At 43.7% G+C, this 19,255-nt stretch overlaps 1 protein-coding gene across 2 annotated transcripts in view; it reads right to left on the bottom strand.

The window, feature by feature from the left end:
* sipa1l3 (signal-induced proliferation-associated 1 like 3) overlaps nucleotides 1–18,622 on the bottom strand; it is a 74,471-nt gene extending 55,849 nt beyond the window's left edge. For both annotated transcript variants that reach the window (XM_080024922.1, XM_080024923.1), the window contains exon 1: nucleotides 18,487–18,622. The gene's annotated coding sequence lies outside the window, so the exon portion shown is untranslated. The remainder of the gene's footprint in view (nucleotides 1–18,486) is intronic.
* Nucleotides 18,623–19,255: the final 633 nt, after the last annotated feature.

Raw genomic sequence — 19,255 nt, 5'->3', positions numbered from 1 at the left:
AAACGCAAACACAGTGCAACTGTATCCTGCAATGTATGCTTTTGGTTTTTTATTTTAAGGGAAAGTCATAGTAACTGATGATGTCCTACCAACTTGTGCTGGTTATGAGTTTTTGAAATGGAATTATTCCTTGAAACACTTGTAATTTTCAGCAGAGATCTGGGGGGCGCTCGTGGTGGTGTAGTGGTAAGAGCCCCCCCCCCAATAGTGGCTCATTCCGCCGAAGCAGCAGACCACAGGTTTGAGTCTGGCATGTCATTCCCCTCTATACCCCATTTCATCTCTGTCTCTCCAAACTATCTAATAAAGCAATTAAAATGTCAAAAAGTAATCTTTAAAAGAAATCAGGAGAAGTCCCGGTGTCACCTTCGAGTCAAGATGGTTAAAAGCCTTTCTGCATGTTTCCTCCCTCCACCACACTAGCCTGAACTGAGCCATCTGTTTAACCAAGCACACTGTGCCAGGCCAGGCCTTATAGCCTAGAGCAGGCCGGCTTCATCAGAGATGCATAGTAGAGATAGACCGATTAATCGGTTCAGCCGATTAATCTGATTGCCTATAGTACGCCTGCCTATAGTGCGCCTACCACAAATAGTCAAATCAACTTGGAAAATACTGAGTCAGGGACAGCCGTAATAGTCTTGTAAAACCAGAAAGCATCCATTTGAGGAGATGTGCAAGGAATAAAAGTCCTGTTTTCGCATTCAAAGTCTACATTCCACAAATTCACTGGGTTTATGAGAGTAATATTAAATCTGAGTCATAAACTCTGACCTTAACAAACGGTTTTAGCAAAGTCATTGTACCATAGATTCACAACAACACAGAGCACTGGCTGTAGTTTCACCAGAGATAATGTAGTCTTGTGAGGACAAAGATCTTTTATGAGATGGTAATGAGTCTTCATGGCTGCCCGAGCTCATCAGAGCTTTAATGCAGTGTTGGACTACATACCAACGTACTGTATGCTGCTTTTAAAGTGGAGTACTGCCATGGCTAAGCAGCTTAGTCTTTGCCAAAACTTGCATACACAAACAGCACAAACTCTTTTTTATCACACCAGTCATTGTGTCCCATCAGTGCCCCCCCCCCCTCTTAACTATTTGATATTCTGTATAAAAAGCTCAATTTGTTCACCATCGCCTGGCGTGCTCCCCTCCACATGGACTATTCAGACAATACTCTTCCTTTCAGTGCTAGAATCAGCCTTTGTTAATAATAAATCTCACCCTATCTTCTTCCCCTAACAAGCACATGGCATGGAAGTGCATAGAGCAGATGCATGAGGGGGAAGGATATTGAAAGTGGTGCCAGGTATGGGAAGGGAAAGAGAGGAGAGAGTTTGTTTTGGGGTAAAATAAGGACCGGGTAGCAACTGAGGAAGCGTAGCTGACCCCGATTCTGCCATGACTCCACTCTGCTTGAAGGAGGGGGGAGATCAGACGTAAACCTACAGTGACAGGGCTGCTGTTGATGCTCCTAACAACGTTGCATACCCACCAATGAATCAGCCTTCCCTTGTTCCTGCTCCCCCTCCACCATCTTGCACTTCCACTTGCACAAAAGAGGAAACTACTTCAAATGTTGCTTGGAAAACGCGCATGCTGCGAAAATACCAATCCAACACTTGAAAACATTTAGCCACGCTTAAAGCTCTGTGCACAATTTGGCTTCATCAATGGTGTGGTCTACATTTCTCAGTGAAACTCATCCATGCAAGTGAAAAAAGGAACACACAAGCCTGCACATAAAGAATGCAAGGAACGTGGCTTTATGAAGCACAATGTGGGTAAAAACGCATGTGATGCTGGCAATGAGCTGAACGAGGATGGAGTCAAACCTGGACTATAGTGGCAGAGGCCCGCCCGGCACAAACACGTCTGGAGGGGGGTAAACAAACATGCCTGCCTTAGCTGGCTGGCTCTGAGCGCTGGAAGGGCCAACGCCAGGGAAGCTCACTTCAAACGATAGCAGGGCCACTTCACTGATGTGTTTATGACCAGGAAACTGCCCCGACAACTCACACACACCTCTTACAAACACGCAGCCGGGATTCCATCTAAATATGAAGTGAATCTTTGGAAAGTTCATACCTTTTTTTTCTTATTTTATACGGCGCAAGTGGAAAAACTTTTTGCAAATTAGAGGATTTTTTTCAAATTTTGCTGTTTCCATCATTTACTGATAACACTTCAAAATGTGCATAAAAGCAGGGCAGGGTTCAACACAACTTTTTACTGCACGACTAAGGAACTGCACGACTAAGGAACTGTCCGTGATCCGAGTCCCTCCGTTAGTTTCTGTCTACAACCGACACAATCACCGGAGACGCATTCACAGCGGTTAAAAAAAGCCTCTCATTTGTATTACCATTACGGCTTTGATGCAAATACTGTAACATTACGGCGGCAGCTAAAGGAAAAGCGCAGTTTTCACTTAATTTTCTGCACCTCAACCTCTGCAGTGGGAAGAAAGAAAGGGGGCAAAGTAAGTCGATTGGCCGTTACTGGCCCGGGCGGGACAGTGACTGGCCAATCAACTTGACCTGCATATGATTTTACTGGCCCCGGGCCAGCGGGCCATTGGTTATGTCGAACCCTGCAGGGTGATGGAAACCAAGCAATTGAGATGGACAAATCCAACCTTGTATACTTGGAAGAGAGAGAAAAAAAATCACCATGGTCACCAATAACCACAAATTGTGAAGGGGGTGTAAAAGAACCTCACGTATGTAACATTTGGAGGCGGTAAAACAAGACAGCAGCCGCAAGCAACAAACTATCAGTTCACTGTGGGAAGAGGATTAAAAGCACTAAGCTCACCGTTTTGGCAGGAGACCCTGAGATAGTGTGGTAAGTGGGTTAAAGCACACCCCAAGTCTCATAATCACTCCGGCCTCCTCTTGCTCTCCCCCCTCCTTCTCTCTCCGTCTGCCAACACCAGCCGAGGGGAGCAATTACTAGTCTCGCAGAATACTGGGAGAAACCGAGGTAGGGGGGAAGTTGGATTAAATCAGAGAGACGTGCTCAAAAATGTGAACATTCAACTTCATCTGGACACAAACGTGCATCTGAATCACATGGAGGATAACAGCCGATTGTTGCTTGTCCTTGAAGAAAGCGGCAGGGGGGCGTGAATCTTTCTTTTACAGGGGTCTGTTGCTCTTCCTCTCACACCTACTGTAATGTGTGATCTAGTGTTTCAACCTCTTCTCCCCAGTCTGTGTGACTCTCGTTTTATTGATCTGTATGCACTCTCTTTAAAAAAAAATGCATCTGCAGGAGTCCACACTGAATCCCTAGCCAACTCTTGCAGGCCCACACACACACACATCCCCCCCACTTCTCACACAGCGTCACTAGCCAGACACTCTGGTAACATGAGGCTATGGTGAAACTGTAGTATTGTAGCTCCGCTCTTGCACACAGTCCCAGGCCCCAGAGAGATCAGGCACTGTTTGCCTGCGGGACTTTGACTAGTGAGAGCAAACACAGTACACTAGGTCCATTGAGACCCAGCTGAAACACAGAGCCGCTGAAAGTACTGTACAAACTGATGCTGTGAGAAAAGAGAGAAACAAAAGAATGCAGCCAGTGAGACAGGGAATCAAAAAAAGGCAAATGGCAAGAGAAGTTAATCTAGGAGGTCTGCATTTGTTAAGAAGCACAAAACTCACACGGCTCCCTTATCTAGATATTGATCTTTACTTTGTGGTACAAGCACTCAAAAAGGTTTAAGGTGAATTTCAAGTTACCTATCTCCACTGAGAGCACTAGACAGAATAGCCCAATTGCTGAAGAAGTTTATCTTCCACAATATAAATTAAACAACACTGGTTATGTGTCACTAATTGCGAGACGTCTAATCCTTCTAAAGTTAAAAGGATGAAACCCCACCCGCCTACACAAGGATCTAACACAGGTTAGAGTCACTATTGCAGCCATTCATCGCCCATCGCCCAGCCATTCAACACTATCATCACTGTCTTGTGTGGACACAAACATTGTTGAAATCTGCCGCAAACATTCACTTGTGATAAAGGTGTCAGTTAAATGTGCCACTATTCTTACATTGCATACATTTTTCAAATGTATTTGTTATGGTAGCGTTTACTTGTTTTTTTGTTGAGATATTCTAACCAAGCTCTTATTTGACTGCGCGCACACACACACACACACACACACACACACACACACACACACACACACACACACACACACACACACACACACACACACACACACACACACACACACACACACACACACACACACACACACACACACACACACACACACACACACACACACACACACACACACACACACACACACACACACACACACACACAAACTAAGAAGCAGGTGGTGAACACAGTCTATTCAGAAAATATTATAAAGAGGGGTTTGTCTCGACTGAAAGAAGATTACAGGAAAAGGTGTGGCTCCCTTTAACTCAAGAGTATAGTGTGCATGTGTGTGTCCTTCTAGCACATATGAACACCTCACTATGGAAAATTAAATTGAGACAAGATCTGACTGAAGTTCTGTCAACATCTTCCCTGCAGAATCCAGGGGGTCGAACTCGTCTTACTTTAAGTTTAAACCCTCATAAGCAGCTGATGCTTAGTAGCTGATAAAATGTATACAATTGCTAGGGATGGGGCCGATACGATCCAGTATCGGGTCCGATATGGGCGAAATCTACGGATCGGATATCGGACTGACAATATAAATATAAAATCCGATTTTTTTACTATGAAAGGGCGAGAGCCCCGCGCGAGCAGATGCCGACGTTCGGTGGAGGGAGAGAGGATTCGAATACTCGTTCTAAAAAAACACACCAAAGTCGGAGTTTCTTACTTTTTCCCCGTGGAAGCAAACAGAGCTGTTGTTCCGTTCCAAATCAGCTGTGCCATCGTAGTTTAAAGGAGTTTATCGATCCATCCTGGAACATGCATTTTCGTGGATTTATAAATCCATACAAAAGATCCAATATTGATAGTCTTTTGTGTCCATATTATATCCATTATTGACCGTGTATTCCTATGATGCAAGGCAGTCACTGTTGATTGGCAATAGCAGCGCTGCAAAGGGAATGTAGGCAAACAGCTAAGCTAACGTTAGCATTTCGCCGAGCACAGCTAACGTTAGCATTTCGCCGAGCACTGCTTACCCTTCCGAGATCACGCTAATGTTGTGGTATAAAGTTAAGGGAAACACATATGCTGATATTCTTCCTCCCTCTCTGTATTCCTACTGCGCTTGGTGCCGCTTTTAGTTTGCCTCGCTCTGACAATGGTTGCGTTCCGAATCGCATACTCTTTCTTTTTTCTATTCTACATACTACATCCGACGATAAAAATAATCTAGTTAGGATGCAGTAGGCATACTATTGGGACATACTTTACTCTCTTATTTCATCATAACATTGCGCCTTGATCTTGCCTCTTGCTTTTATATCCGTCGCATCCCCGTTTGTTTTCATATGGAGGCTTCGTCGATGTTACGTCACTTCACGTGCGCACTGGATTGTGGGTCAGAATCGCCCAAATAGGATGCACTTTTCAACACTAACAATCTTGGCCGCATGAAGTAGGACATCCGGGTACTTCTAACCATCCTAAATCTGGCCATAAGAATCGGGACATCCTAAATCTTTTTTCTACATACTATATAGTAGAAAGTATGCGATTCGGAACGCAACCAATGTCACGTAGCCAACAGCTGGTGTATCACCGGTTGCTCCTTGAAAGGACGGTGGCCAACTAGGTCAAAGTTCAAATAATTTGATAATTTATTTGAAATGAGCATTACATTTTTTAACAATTGTTGTATATATAATGTGATTGTGTATATCTGAGTAGTAATATTTGCTGACAACATATATTGCAGTTTAAGCTACTTGTGCAAAAAAAAAAAACATAAAATATATATAAAAAAAAATAGCCTTCCTAGCCTTACACATAACATCACCACAAACAAAGAAATGTATAACAATTATGATATCGTATCGGACAGTATCGGTCGATATCCAAAACCCAGATATCGGAATCGGATCGGAACAAAAAATAGTGGATCGGTGCATCCCTAACAATTGCTGGTGTAAGTCTCAATAATAGATGGGAGTTGAGGGTGAGCTTTACACACAAATAGAGAGCTCAGCCCCTAAAAATCTTAGGCATCTTGGTTGACAGAAGCATCTCTTAAGTGGAATTTGGCCTCTAATAACAACCTATTTTGAAGGTGTGTCTGTTCCAGGCAACTTCAAACGAAACTGTGAGAGACTGTAGCACCGTATCACCATCATCACTTTCTTTGCAAACTTGGCCGGGGCACCGAGAGCATGGGTGGCTGGAAGGCCCGCGCTGCTGTCACTTTGTTTGAAGTCATCAGTGTCCCGGCCCAGACTAGTGCAGAGTGCTGTCACAACAAGCTAAATCCCTCCAGAAGTCGCCTCTCTTTCTCCCAGTGTTTGGTTAAGAGTTGGGGTGTGGTTCTACAGCCTTGCATGCACTCTCACGTATGCATGTGCGCTCACACCGAGCTGCTGCACATGTGCTATACACTGGCCTAGTTGTTTTCCAGGCACAGACAGCTGGGGCGTGGAGTAAAAACATTTTACTAATGACAAAAAGTTCAGGGGCAAAAAAAGAAGAAAGGCAGAAAAAATTTAAGGGAGGAGTGGAGATTTTCAGTTACAGTATCTCACAAAAGTGAGTACACCCCTCACATTTCTTCAAATATTTCATTATATCTTTCCATGCGACAACACTGAATAAATGACACTTTGATACAATGTCAAGTAGTCAGTGTACAGCTTGTATAACAGTGTAAATTTACTGTCCCCTCAAAATAACTCGATACACAGCCATTAATGTCTAAACTGCTGGCAACAAAAGTGAGTACACCCCTAAGAAAAAATGTCCAAATTGGGCCCAAAGTGTCAATATTTTGTTTTGCCATCATTATTTTCCAGCACTGCCTTAACCCTCTTGGGCATGGTGTTCACTAGAGCTTCACAGGTTGCAACTGGAACCCTCTTCTACCCATTCATGACGACATCAAGGAGCCGGTGGATATTAGAGTCCTTGCGCTCCTCCATCTCCCGTTTTAGGATGCCCCAAAGATGCTCAATAGGGTTTAAGACTGGAGACATGCTTGACCAGTCCATAACCTTTACCCTCAGCTTCTTTAGCAAGCCAGTGGTCGTTCGGAGGGGTGTTTGGGGTCGTTATCATGTTGCAGTACTGCCCTGCGGCCCAGTTTATGAAGGGAGGGGATCATGCTCTGCTTCAGTATGTCACAGTACATGTTAGAATTCAATGAACTGTAGATCCCCAGTGCTGGCAGCACTCATGCAGCCCCAGACCATGACACTCCAACCACCATGCTTGACTCTAGGCAAGACACACTTGTCTTTGTACTCCTCACCTGGTTGCCGCTCCACACTCTTAACACCATCTGAACCAGATAAATGTATTTTGGTCTCATCAGACCACAGGACATGGTTGCAGTAATCCATGTCCGTAGTCTGTTTGTCTTCAGCAAACTTTTTGTGGGGTTTCTTGTGCATCATCTTTAGAATAGGCTTCCTTCTGGGATGACAGCCATGCAGACCAGTATGATGCAGAGTGCGGCGTATGGTCTGAGCACTGACAGGTTGACCCCCCACCCCTTCAAGCCCTTCAGCAATGCTGGCAGCACTCATACGTCTATTTTCCAAAGGCAACCTCTGTGTACGACGCTGACCATGTGCACTCAACCTTCGTAAACTGGGCCGCAGGGTGGTATTGCAACATGATAACGACCCCAAACACACCTCCAAGACGACCAGTGGCTTGCTAAAAAAGCTGAGGGTAAAGGTTATGGCCTGGCCAAGCATGTTTCCAGACCTAAATCCTATTGAGCATCTTTGGGGCATCCTCAAACGGAAGGTGGAGGAGCGCAAGGTCTTTAATATCCACCAGCTCTGTGATGCTGTCATAAATGGGTGGAAGAGGGTTCCAGTTGCAACCTGTGAAGCTCTAGTGAACTACATGCCCAAGAGGGTTAAGGCAGTGCTGGAAAATAATGGTGGCCACACAAAATATTTACACTTTGGGCCCAATTTGTAAATTTTTTCTAAGGGGTGTACTCACTTTTGTTGCCAGCAGTTTAGACATTAATGGCTGTGTGTCGAGTTATTTTGAGGGGACAGTAAATTTACACTGTTATACAAGCTGTACACTGACTACTTTACATTGTATCAAAGTGTCATTTATTCAGTGTTGTCCCATGGAAAGATATAAAGAAAAATGTGAAGAAATGTGAGGGGTGTACTCACTTTTGTGAGATACTGTAGATAAGGAGATCAATACAACTATGTGTCTATGGCTGGAAAATAAATACGCAACACACTACACCCTGTACAAGCACAACTTGATGTTTTTACACTCTGGTATTGGTAAAGATGAAGGATTTAAAATACGACATGTTTATTAGTGAGCTTTAAAGGTGATGGTGGATTTAAGCTCCTGTTGGCTCCAGGTTTATATTGAAAAGTAATACATGACAGAGGTATCGATCTTCTCAGCTAACTCTTAGCAAGAGAGCAATTACTGTAAGTGCACTTCCCAAAATGTTGAACTACCCCTTTATAAATTGTAGAGAGGAAAAAAAACAGAGCCTGGAGGCTCCCCACCGGGCTGCCAACATTCCTGTCAAATTCAGACGTGGGAACCACTGGAAAAACAGGGCCCTCTGTAGACAACTGTGCTTGTGAGTGGGTACATGCACCACAAGGGGGGGAGGAAAGTGTGTCTGCAGTAGTCGCATGGTAGAAATGGGCTTAATGGACGCAGCCATGTGTGTGCAGAGGTGTTTGGGTTGAGAGTAGTGACAGAGTTCATGTGTTGGTAGAAGGAGCTGACCATGAAAGGTTGCCTAAGTGCATGTCTGAGGCTTTGTGAGTGTTTGAGCGCCGTCTGGGCAACAAAGTGGGTCAGACAAGTTCTGTCACAGGGCGGGGCGTTAACAGTGACCTTCAGCGAACACAGGCAGTCACCTGGGCCATGACAAAACGTCCACTGTCTCCTGCCGCTCTCTTGTTCTAAACCTTTTTCAGTTGCCTCTCTTAAAAAGGTGGAGTCAGCGATTCTGGAAAAAGATTATTGGTGTCAAAATCTGTAAAGTTATGTTGCTAGCTAAGGTGCACCCCCTTTGTTGACATACTAGAACAGAGCCTATAGGCTGTGTATTAACATCAGACTTTTTTGTTCAGCGCACATTATGTACGGACAGGTAGCGTATCATGAGGATGTATTCACTGATTTTGACAAAAGGGGATTTGACAACAAGCTTTGTCCAGAATCGCTGACTCCACCTTTAATTGTACTCATCACAGCGAGAGGAGATCTGCTCCACATCACCCTCTCTAGGGACACAAACACACAACAGCATTTTCTCCGCACACACAATATGCTCTCACTCATTCTCCCAGGCTCTCACCTCAGGAGAATGGGGTTTTTATCACATTCACTCTTTCTCTCTCTCTCTTACACTTCCACTGTGTTTTTTTCTCCTTCATTGTGTTTGTCATGAGAATCATTATTATTTTCTCAGGTAGCACCTTGCCTTACACACTGAACCAGAAAGTGATCTAATCAGAGCTCGGCTGTAGAGGTCATGGGGAAAAGGGAGGAAGAATAGGTAGGATGAATCAAGGGGGTGAAAGAGGAGAAGGAAGCTCCATGTGCTGGCTTTATTCAACCAACAGGCTTCCCTTTTAAGCCTCTCCTCCCTTGTCAAGCCATTTCTCTCCCTCAGAGTTATCAGCTCATCCGTCTCCTCCTCTCCCACGATGATAACAGCCGCTACTTTTGTGTGCAGAAACACCCAAACTTCACTCACTTCCTTCTCCCCTCTGCTGCTCGCTGGACTACTCCTATGGGACAGCTAACAAGGCTGTCACTGCTGCACACACACTCACCCAGAAACACAAACACACACACACTCACCCAGAAACACACACACACACACACTATACTGGCAGGGAAGACAGGAGTTCGTAACACCGTCCTTCTCAGGCTACAACAGATAATTACATAGAGAATTGATGCTTTTGACTTGAATAAAATAGACAGTCCAGTTTGAGTCCAGAGAGTGTAAAAAAAATGTGTAGTTGTCTGCCAAAAGACATTAGTTCAACCTTTTTGCAGCAACACAATGCAGCATCTTCCAGCAATGGACTCCATTGGTTAGTTTAATGCCAGCAGAGATTCCTGGTATTCTACTTTGTAACATGAACATCGTCACTTTTTACCTCACAACTATTGCAATGGAGGATAAGATGACTTTTGCAGTGATCCGTTTCAAGAAAGTAAAATCCTTCCTCACAGTATTGTAAAGCACTGAGCGTGTGTTTTGGCATCTAATAAGCCTTCAAACGTATATCTATAACTCAAAGTGGCTCTCCTGGATCATATTTCTTCTTTTCACCTTACCTGAAGCAACATACCACCATCCCTTGTGGGATTTGTAGATCTGAACGGCAACTATGAGAGAGAGAAGCTTTGCGATATGACAACAATTCTGATTTAAATAACCATAGGACACACACACACACACGATTACATACTCAGGGAGATTTTAAAAAGCCACAAAACAGCTGTATGTTTTTTCAGAAATCCCCTAATGTCCCACACATAGAGCAGTCTCAACACATTATCTCCACTTCCTCAGCAACAGCAAAAATACATTAGCCTACCATCTGTGTGCAGCACAGACCAAATGAACTTGAGCAGAAATAGCCCACTAAATAGCCTCCATCCCGGGATCAAATCTGATTTGGAAATGAGGAGGAAAAAATTCACATTTTGATACAGTACCATAATCACTGAGCCAGGAGGCATTCAAGGAATGACCACATGCTATACTAAATTAGCATTAAAACAATGGCTCCACACAGTCAGCATAGCCTGTGAAGGGGATTTGGGCGGGAGACAACATACATGTATGTATGCCTCTCTCTAAACACATACCACAAAATGAAGGAAAATAGGGAGACACTGACTTTTGATTCGTACATCTTACAATGAGACAGAAGAAGTTAAATACTACAGAGATACAAGAACCAAAGACACAAGGTGTTTATTTATTTAGCTGTCTGTGTTGCAAACAGAAATGTAGGTCGCAAAAAGAAAAAAGTCCTGAGTGACAGAGGAAGAGGGAAACATGCAAATCTACACGTTTCCTGACATTTGGTGTTACACCCTTTTCTCCAACTGTTTCTTTCCCGAACAGCAGTTGGGAGGCAGCATGGTTCCTCCTCAGATGAGCTAATACTAAACTATCCCAACAATGAAAGGAGGGGGGGGGGGAAAAAAGAGTCCAGGATATCAGCTGCATGCCAGAGACAAATTGTGTTAACATTTTTCAGGAGCTTTTGGAGGAATGTCTTTGCTCATGTCCTGTGAACTGGTCATTGGTCTTAGTGACTGATCTCTGCAGTGTTACAGCATTTGTCTCACTGACGCCCATTGTCTGATTCATAGCAACACTCATCTCCACTCCACACACACTAGCAGCATCCTCCTCAGCACATACTCACTTCCTGTCCGACAGCTTGACCTCCAGCAGGCAGCACAGAGAGCCAAAAAAGAAGCTAAACAGGCCGGCCGGCAAGCGACTCCAAATGAAATACAGATGGAATTTCACATGAGGTGTCTGGGGGCCACGAAGATGCTTTCATTGCTCTACAGAAAGAGACAAAAAAACGTGGCCGTGTACACATCTTTAAAGATGGAGAATTGACTCATTGTTCAGACAAAATTGGGCTGGATTGAAGTCATTGACTGAGATGACAGGCTTTTGAACTTCCCAGCAATAGTCATTATTCCAGCAATTACTCAAGCCATTATTCGAGCACAAATGCCATATTCACAGTGAGAATGTAATGCTTTTCTCTGTTTAATATTGAATGTCTTTGGGTTTTATATTGTGAGCTAGATAATCAACAGGAATATGTTGACTTGGGTTCTTTTATGTAATTTAATAAACTAAATGAATAATCTGATTTATTTACAAATTAAATAATGTTTCATGTTTTTGCTTGAGAACAGAATGTGTTGCTGAACTGTAACTGTAGCGGTTTCCGATTCTTCCTGACAGCTCAGACTCAAATGGATAACAAGTGGTGAGCTCATGACTTGACAGGTGTGTAATGGTCAAGCTCAGGGAGTTGGACACACAAGGTTAATTTACTTCTCCTCACTCCATAAATACAGACAGAGACAGAATCAGCTGTTCCTTTATCCCGTCATGCAGGATTTCCTCTTTCCAGAACATTTCTGCTATGTTGGCGTATGACAGAATTCTTTGTCCGCACATATACGCACGCGCACACACACGCACACAACCACACACACACACAACCACCTGTCAACCCCTTGTGTGAAGCCCCAGTTAGGGCCAGATATGAAGCAGGTGTAACAACACGGTCCTCCCATTAAAGCAGCAGAAAAACCTCAACACCCAAGACCCAAGAAACAAGATGTGGGAAAAATACAAGTCAATGAAGACATCGCAGAGTGAAAGGTGGCTTCTGCCTGACAATCCATATGAATGGATATGTATCTGAATGTTTTGGAAGTACAAAGCCTGTACCCCACAGATTGAAAGCGTGATTTATGCTTTTATCATCAGCAGTCACTTCCAGCCCAGCAATGAGACACAATTTAACATCATCAGTGTCTTTTGAAAGACGTGTATAAGCTAGAGAGACGCATCATAAACGAGGGGAAAGAGTAACAGATAAGAGCCCTTATTGTTATGGAAATGAGCACATTCAGTGCTGCTCAGGACTAAGCAGACATGTAGCCAGTTATCGCAGCTATTCCCGTCCCTCACGGCCTTGGATTCGATGTGAGAATCGAGAAATAACCCAAACAGTCCTGTCTGGGTAAGAATCCTCAGAACGACCCCTCTGTTTTAACAAACACAGATCCCGAGTGTTAAGTAAGTTAAAACTCACCACCTGACAACTCACCACTTCAAATAGCCAAATGACCAGCGTAAATCACCCTTTTATGTACTGCACATTGAAAGGCTGTCTAAATGCTTTGTAGCAAAGTATACATCTCCAATAACCCTGTCAAAAGCTTGGTGCCCTCTTTAAGTGTGTTGTGGTTGGACATGGAAGGTGAGGCCTTCTCTCGCACTCTCTGTCTCCCCTCTCCTTCCAGCGCTGACCAGGCGGAGGACGCAGGCCGACCTGTGGCCAGAAAGGCCTCCTCAACATCTGTGTTTATCCTCCAGCTAAAACCAACAGGCTATATTTACCCCAGTCAAACATACCCAGCGCAGAGAGGAGCCAAGAGAAGAAAGACGTAGCCTGGGACATGGAGCCTATGGAGAGACCTAGACTGAGAAGATTCTTACGTCTGTAAAATATAAAAATGGCACACTGTGAGCAATTAATACCAGTCCAATGCAAGCAGCAACACATTTTAAACACACGCAGGACTGCCACTCTGATTCATCGTCGTCCCTGAGAAGAAGATACAGATTGGTAAACAACACCTCGAAGGAATATGACCTCTAAAGTGAGAAGAAGAAAATGATGAGAAGGGAGGAGGGAGGCTTGACGGATCAACCACCTACCTAGCAAATGTTTTATTGCTGCACAGGAAGGCCATAAAGCAACGGCTCATCTCAGGAAAACACATAGTGTGCTCCTCTTTCTCTAAATCTCTGACCTCTTGACACTGTCATGCCGGTTGAGTTATGGATAAGACCCTCGGGGGAGGGAAATACATCAAAGAGAGTGGGGAAAGGGAGGGGGGAAGGTTTGCAATATTGTGCACACTGGGTAATACACGTGTGTGACGCAAGACTACTGAACGCACGATCAAGCTGGTAGTTTAGACTATCAGGTTAATTTTCTTTAAATGGGAGGTCTATATGAACGTTAGCTTTCTTTATTTTTAAATATTTTAGGAGGCATAAGAAAGGTTTGGCCTCACTTTCTTCGTCAATGGATAAAAGAAAGATCAGAAAAGGCATAATAAAAATAAAATGGTCAACCCACATAGAGCCACCTGTGTTCAGCCCAGTCAAGTAACATCCTCCCAGCTGCATTCAACCCCTGCTGGGAGGAGGCTGATGCCAGGTGTGACTACGTACAGGGTGGTGGTGACCCATTCAAATTAATCACTGACACGGGATGGACCTGCGTCACAGTGCTGGCAAGAGGAAGCCAATAAACTAGAAAGAGAATTATATTATAATAATTCAATAAGAAATGAATGTCAGTACAGTAGCCCTGTAGCAGACACATCAGTTGACGATGAGTTGAACTCAATAAGCTCAAGTTTAAGATGCAACATGTTCACGCTGCTTAAAACACAAACGTATGCCTCTCCACTGTGCAACTTGACGTCGACCAGATGGCTTAAGGAAGCCTCATCTCCCAATGATGGTGATGGATGTTATTAAAAGTGCTTGAGACTTTGTGTATTTCTCTGTATATTCGTGTTTGTCTTATAAGCCTTTATTTTAATACCCTGAGGATTAAATAGAAACCCGGCAAGAGGCTTTTCGTTCTAAAATTACAGACAGGAGGAGGGCTGCCAAGGTGTCTCAGTCGGGGCAGGGGAACTTAAAGCTGGGGTATGTGATTTCTGATTGGTCAAAGTTAACGTGCTGTACACTTTGACCAATCAGAGTGAGGCTCCGATTCTCTGTTCTTATTGGCTGTTGGGACTGTCCATTCACTTTGACACGACTTTGTTGGTGTAGAGCATGTCAGGGAGGGACCCTAGGGGAGGGACCAAAGAGAACAAGTGGAGCGGTTGAGGTATTTGGATTCAAATCTCTTTCCCAACTGCCATTTTCTCCCCAAATCCTCCACCCCAGCTTTAAACCAGAGTTGGTGCCAACATACAAATCTTTTCTGCCTTAAAAAAAAATCACAAAAGACTGTTGTTGGGAATATTGTTCACCCAACTGATAAAGGCGTATCGAATGTGTGTGAGGCTTTTAAAATCCCTTTAAGACTAAAGGAACAGGGAAAAATCAACAATGAGTCACTTTCTGCCAAGAAGATATGACTGGGTGATTCAACATAATGTTTGCAGGCGAAATAACTCAGGTGGCCCACATTCAGCTGCTCTCTTTGAAGACAGGATCCTTTGTCCCCGCAGCTGTTTGCCATGAAATACCAAAATAAGTAGCACAAAATATGAGTTGTTCCTCAAGATCACACACAGACTGTTAGACATTGTTATCTGGAGCCAGCTACAAGCCGTCTGCTGGGGGTGCATTACAACTATGTGACGTCACGTGGGTCCAAAGTTATGGTATCAGCCTAGATTAGCATGATAATGTGATATCATTGTACCAAAAACAAACATGGTCCAACAGACTTCATGGAGCTAGCAGCCGGACTTTCCCTGCCGTATGATATGTTTAGCGACAAATATCCTGGACAAAATCTGAAAAGGTGAAGTACCACCAGAGAAATGTGTTCAGAAATGTTATACCCTATAGATTTTGAGCTTTTGCTTTCTATTAATCTATAAAAGTCTGATAACACAATCAGTGTATTTGAGTATTCCAACAGCAATGACAGCACAGACTAAAATTCCTGTGTTCTGTGGTTCTCAAAATGTATTCATCAAAAACAGCCTGCAGGGACATGCAGATGCATTCACTCGAAGATATAATAAGTCATTCTGAACTATAAGTGCAGTCCCCACCCCCACACACAATCGCTTAATCGAAATTTTGTTTAGTTAGACAGGTAAAGAGATCCACGAAAGAAAGACATGAAACAAGCAACGAGCATTCAAATGCGAGTGTGTGTGTGTCCATGGGAGACAACGATGGTGAAGGTTACCAATGAGCAGTCAGGCAGCCTTGTGTAAATGTAAACTGTTTTGAATACAAAGATCGCACTAGAGCAGTGTGTCATACAACATAATAGTGGCTCAGACCCTTAAGGGGCACTTTACACGGTGAAAACGTGAGTTTTCCCGTTTTTGGTTTAAAAAAAAAAACCCCGTTCAGACACAATTTATCTGACATCTTCACCCGTACACAAAGTTTTCAGAGGAAACGGGCCGAAATCGCTGAAGTAGCAGCCATGCCAAGCCAATAGTCAGCGGTGACACAGCCTAGTAGATAGCTCTTCCGGTACAATTTGATGCATAAAACCTTACTGTAACCGAAAATTAATGCCACTAACGTTCATAAAGCGGTTGGTGTAAGCTTGGGGTTACAAATATTGTAAAAGACAAGCTTTCTGTCCTCTTATTTCACCGCATTGAACTCGGAAAAACAGCAGACTTGCTGATAGTGAAGGGGCTTCGTGAGCGGATATTTTCCTGTTAGGCGTACTTCAAAATAAAAGTCAACTCACGTGTGTCCAGCGAAATGCTATGAATGTTTAGCCAGTGAAATGCTTTTACTGTGAAGCCGTAGCCTTAATGCTCCTTTTGTTGAACAGTAGCCTAACTTAACCGCTGCACGCTGATAGTGTTTTTTTAATGTAGAGCCGTGTCCCTGGCATATAGAAGTGACACACGTTTATTTAGCTAGAAAAACAGGCAGAGCACAACTCTTTCCCTATTTGCTTGTAGGAGCGATTGGTGGCACGATAACAAATGCATCAGCAACAGCACAACGTCCATGAGCACAATGAATACAGCTCGGTGATCCGCCATTGTTGTTGTTGTTTTCCAACTGGCACACGTGGACCTACAAAGACGGCGCATGCCTATTTATATCCAAACGCAATGCGCATGTGTGAGGGTGGAGCCGTGACGTCAGCGTTATCAGGGGAAATGGATTCGGTGTTTACAGGAAACCAAAACCGTTAAGTTTTCCAAAAAATCCTCCCTCGGAGGTGATCTCAAAAATCTGCGGTTCATGCCTGCGTTTGCGTTTGCGTTTGCTGTTTTCCTGTAAATGATATAGTGCAACCGCAGAAATTTTTCTGCGTATGCACCGTTTTGCGTGGCCGTGTAAAGTGCCCCTAATACGTTTACAGGCTATGACTAGTAGAGTCTGCTTAGTTTCGCTTTACATTTTCAAAACAGCCATTGAAAAGTATGGGAATGTCTTCATGGAAACTAAACAGAACGCATTGTAAGAAGAATAACTGACTTCTGCTGTCTGGTGCACAGCCTTTGATCAAAGGGGAACTGAATCCACAATATGGAAAGCCATGTCATTATTATTCAGCTGAAACTACTACACCACACACACACACACATACATACATATACACAACACTGTGTTGACTGCATACAAATCTGATTTCCTCTCAAATTGAGGATGAAATGCAGGATTTCCCCTATTGTACAGCAAGCCGTGGGCAGTAAGTGTTTTGCTCAACACACTCAATAGGATAACTTGGGTTGGACACTTTAACATCGTTCTTTTTTAACCCGTTAATAATTATTCCATTAGTTCCAGATGGGAGGAAACCATCGTAAACGATCATGCTCACAATATGCAGTGCCCATGCTCTGCTGCTCTTGCACGACAGATCCATCATCCTGATCCTCGACGTGTCATTTCCCGAATGCTGGGGAATACAGCAGCAACAAGGGGATCTTTATGAAAGGGAAACGACACGCCGAGGCATCATCACCTCTCCATTCACTATACACACTCGACTGCACAAGCACACACGCATAGATATAGGCCTACACACATACTTGCATTTCCAGCGCACTGTGCACACGTCTTTTTGACAGCTGGACAGTCTGCATGTCCAACTATGTTAGAGCACGATCAATTCTCATTTCAAGATTTAAAGAAAACAAACATGTTGCACGACCTGTTACAGCACTGCAGTGCCATTTACAACTTCTGCAACCAAAAGAAAAATACGTGTATGTGACCGCACTGCCACACATGTCCTCATTCAGCTCATCCCGAAACAAATCTCCAGCAAAGGCAACTTCCGATTTGCAGCAAAACTACTCGAAATTCAAAGCTCGTCCAGGCTAACTAGCTGGCTAGCTCCGCTCCCAAACAAAGCTCCCATTGTCTGGAACTTGTAGTCTTACCCTTTTCGCTTGGCCCTCGCAACTGTGATTATCTCAGGTACGAAAAAACTACAACCCCAAAGTCTGCACAGCACTACGGGCATGCGCACTGGAGCTTTAATGATCAGGAAGGTTGTAGTAGAATATGTTGTAGTTGATTAATTTTAGCGGGTAGAAGCCTATCTAAGGCAGAATGTTTACTCTGATGAACGGCAGGATGTGGAAGTGAAGCAGTGAGCCGGTGTTGACGGTTGTAGGTAGTATTCAGACTAACAGCAGAGCCGTAGTAAAGACCCTGCTCTCTGCTTTGGGTGAAGTTGGTCGGCTCGGCTGCCTCCGTCTTTTCCTCGGTCGCTTACGTTTAGTTCACTCGTTACTTTTCGGCGCTTTTGAATAGCCCGCACTGTTCAACTAAAACTGTTCAGATAGAAAAACACACACACACGCCTTACCTAATGTTGCTCCGGTGTTTCCGCTCGGCTCCTATTCCGTTAAAATTATTCTCCAGACGTTGTGGAAGAACTCGTCGGCCGATGGTCGACTGGCTGTTCACTGAGCGAGACGTTGCCAAGAATGCTCAACCGAAACCACGGCGAAGCTGCGCCCGCACACTCAGTGCGCATGCGCAGTCACGGTTGGCGCAACCTACTGATAGTAACACACAGGGGGCAGCAGACCACTACTACTGTGTCATGAGGCATAGACACATATACATACAGACTAGCTTGTCAATGTGACAGAGCTTCACTTTGAATATCAAAGGCACGGGACAATGCAGGTGAGAATACACAGTCAGGACTGTAGAAATAATGCCAGAGAAGCATCCTGTGTCTTTATTATGCTGCATGTTGAATTCATTGATTATGCATCGTAGGCTACATAAATTAGTCAATAGCACAACCTTGTGGTAGTTGATCTGACATGTCATTTGGAATCAAATTAATTCAGATAAGTTTACTGTTTTTTTAAAGTAAACAAGTTATGTTAATTGTTAACTGTTAGGCTAGCCTACTGGGTTATAGAATTGACCAAGCTTTGGTAAATAGTGCACAAATGCAAAAAACCCTTTTTTGGAAAACAAAAATAACTTGCAGATATCGTCATGAAACTTTGCCAGTTGATTACTGACATTAAAACACGTATTTTTGTAGTTAAAGTTTTAATTTTATAAGTGTAATTGTATATGCAAATGTAGCAGAAGCAACGTTTTAAAAGAACAGA

Source organism: Ammodytes marinus (genome assembly GCF_949987685.1).
Source record: "Ammodytes marinus genome assembly, chromosome: 3".
NCBI lineage: Eukaryota > Metazoa > Chordata > Actinopteri > Uranoscopiformes > Ammodytidae > Ammodytes > Ammodytes marinus.
Note: the sequence above shows the minus strand (reverse complement) of the source record. Positions and strands in the feature narration are given on the sequence as shown.